We start from the raw sequence: 3274 nt of genomic DNA on the forward strand, positions 1-3274 counted from the left end.
GTCGATCTCCTGCTTCTTGGGAGGGAGTGCATGTGGTGGGAAGCAGATGGAGAGTCCTGTCTCAGGGGGGTTTCCTCTGACAAGACTGTGTCTCGGTCAGAGAATAAGGAACAGTCAGATAAGCCTCTCCACCTCTCCTCTTCCCAGTCCTCCTGCCCCTCATTTGTCTTAGCACAGACTGGGCATCTGGGGAGGGAGGACTTGAGAACCTGGGCAGGGTTGATGGGGGTATTTGGGAGGAGGGGAGGGAGGGAGGGTCACCTGGACCTCTGGGCTCTGATTCTTTTCCAGAGGCACTTCCCAAATGGAGTAACAGAGAGTGAGAAATGACCAAAAGGACTAATCAACAATTCCTTCCCCAACTCTCCCCTCTCCCCTAAAACTCCCCTCTGCTCCTCCTCCCCCACCTGCTTCTGGTTAAGTTGAATGCATTTCGACCCCAGAGTCTCTGCATGTCTGTGTATCTCTGGGCCTCCTTCTTATGCCTAACTGTCACCGCACCCCCTCACCACAAAACCCATCCTCCTTCAACTGGAGACCACAAGGAAGAAGAAGAAGCTCTTAGTTCCCTTTCCTAAGAAGGCTGGGGATTGGGGAAAATTGCTGGGCTGTCCACAGCAGGATCCTCTGTCTCCAGCTCTGCCTGACCTTCTTTCCAGAGCTGGGGCCACCATGAAGTCCACAGCCATTGCCCTGCTCTGCTTTGGTGAGTCCTGGGGAGGGAGATCCAAGAAGGCTCCAGGGACAGGGGCTGCTACAGCTTTTACAGTGGTCTTACAGATCACCGTGGCCAGTCCCCAGCCCATGCATATCTTTTACAAAAGGAGAAACTGAGGCTCAGAGGGGGAACTGATTTTCTTGGAGGTCCTAGTGAGTGGGAACAGGATCCAGGTCTCCTGAAACCCAGTTAGCCCCTCTCAGTCCAGTCTCCAGGTCCAGACTCTGGCTTCCTTTTTCTTTCATCTCTAGGGCTGGGTAGGAAGGAAGTGGGGAGCCATGTCTAATGGGGGTCTTTTCCAAACAGGACTGTGCCTGAGCCAAGGGATCAAGGCACAGGCAGGTGAGGCCCTCCCCCCTCCCCAAGCCCTTCTGCACCTGATCCCCATTTGGCCCAGATTGGCTGACTGGGGAGGGAGGACTTGGGAACCTGGTGGAGGCTAATGGGGGTGTGTGTGGGAGGAGAGACTGGGAAGGGGAAGGAGGACCCCCTGGACCTCTGGGCTCTGATTCTCTTCCAGAGACATTCCTCAGACCCACCCTCGAGGCTGACTCAGACCCTCTGATCCCCAAGGGGACACCTGTCACCCTCAGGTGCAAGGGGCATCCGGGGGCTACTTGGTATCGTCTGATGAAAGGAGAATCTCGGTTCCAGGATGTGCCAGGAGCTGGGATGGAGGTGAATTTCCTCATCCCATCTATGACAAAGGACACGGCAGGTAGTTACTGCTGCCTCTACATGAACCAGTCCGACTTCTCAGAGCCCAGTGAGCCCCTGGAGCTGGTGATGACAGGTGAGGCAGGACCCCCCAGCACCAGCCGGGACAGAGCCTGTGTCTCCAGTACATTCATCACCCCTCCCCCAATCTTCTGCTCCCTGCCCCCTGCCTCCAAGCCCAGCCTGGGCTTAGGGATTATGATGGCAGAGCCCTAACTCTGGAAAGGTGCCTGCAGAGTGTGTGCGTGTGTGCGTGTGTGTGTGTGTGTGTCTGTGTGTCTGTGTGTCTGTGTGTCTGTGTGTCTGTGTGTGTCTGTGTACTGGGAAGATGGGAGACAGAGCTACACAAGAGATTTGGGGGGAACACTCCAACCAGTAGAGCAGGGTCAGCTATCCATGGTTATGGGGAAGGGAAGGCTGGGGAGAAGATCCCTGCAGCTGACTGGGCAGAAGGATCCTGAGGACTCCTGGAGCCTGCCAGGGGAGGAAGCTTGTGCCCTAGCCTGGGGCATTACAGCCCTCCTGACCTCTTTCTCTCCTTGCTCTGCCCCAGGTTTTCTGCCCCAGTCCCCTTCCTTTGCCTCCTCCCTGCCTCCATCTGGAGCCAGTCCCTCCTGGGCTATGGGTCATATCCAATCTTGGGGCCTCATCTCTGTTCTCAGGACACAGGGCAGAGCTGAGAAGAGAAAGGACCTTAGCCCGGGCTTGCTGGAGGCATGGATAGGAGAATGAAGATGTTTCCCAGCCCACAACCATTCCCTGGAAAGCAGGAGAGGAGGGAGAGATGGACCCAGGTAGAGGAGGGGCAGCTTCCTCATCACTCCTATGTCTTCTTCCCCAGGCTTCTATGACAAACCTTCCCTATCAGTCGTGTCTGTCCAGGAAGTGACCAAGGGACGGAACGTGACTCTCTTGTGTCATTCAGAGCAACCGTTTGACCGGTTCACCCTTTATAAGGAGAAAGGGGACAAGACCTCTCAGCTCCAGAAAATTTGGTTCTGGATCAAAGTAACCAGTGCTTCTATGACCACTGCTCAGGAAGGGACCTATCGATGCTACAATTTTCACAGTCAGTATCCCTATCTGTGGTCGGCCTCTAGTGACCCCTTGGAGGTCAGGGCAAGAGGTGAGGAATTCTCCACCTGGACCCCTTCCTCCCCACCAACCCACAAAAGACTCCTCTGCTCCTTGGGTTCCATAAGACAGGAGGCAAGGTTTGGGTGGCGCCTAACTTCAGAACTCCCCAAGAGCTCTGGTATGGGAGACAAAAGACAGGATGAGGAATCCCACATTTTCAAAAAGGGAGAGCTCTCAGGGCTCAGCCGGAGAGGTGGGGGTAGCGTGGGCAGGAGCTGTGTTGGGGTCTGAATTCTCTGTGGGGGGTGAAATCTTGGCTCACATTTATTGTAACTTAGGAATAGGGAGCCTCTGCCCCTATCACGATGACAGCCTCCCCCTCTCCGCAGATGCTGCCCCCCAGGATTACATCACAGGCAATCTCATCCGCCTCAGTCTGTCTGGGCTGGTCCTCATCATTCTAGGGATCCTGCTGGTAGAGGCTTTGCACAGCTGGAGCCTGAGCTGGAGTCTGGTGAACAGGTGGACCCTCACAAGTCGCTGAGCCTCTAAAGAACAGTTCTGCAGTCTAGAGAGAGGAAGGGGCAGGACCTCAGTTCTGTTTGCCCTGGCAGCTGGCCTGGCTTCTCTTCCCAATGGCCGATAATGCCTAGCCCTCTCCCTTCCCCCTCCCCCCATCCCCGCCGCCTTCTTCTTCTTTCTCCTTCCCCCTTCTCCCTAACTTCTCCCTCTTCTTCTTTCTCTTCCTCCTCATCCCCCTCT

General features: G+C 55.6%; 1 pseudogene; it reads left to right on the top strand.

The window, feature by feature from the left end:
- Positions 1–632: 632 nt before the first annotated feature.
- Positions 633–3056, top strand: LOC118836297 (annotated as a pseudogene).
- The last annotated feature ends 218 nt before the right edge of the window (positions 3057–3274 follow it).

The sequence above is a fragment of the Trichosurus vulpecula genome, chromosome 2 (genome assembly GCF_011100635.1).
Source record: "Trichosurus vulpecula isolate mTriVul1 chromosome 2, mTriVul1.pri, whole genome shotgun sequence".
Taxonomy (NCBI): domain Eukaryota; kingdom Metazoa; phylum Chordata; class Mammalia; order Diprotodontia; family Phalangeridae; genus Trichosurus; species Trichosurus vulpecula.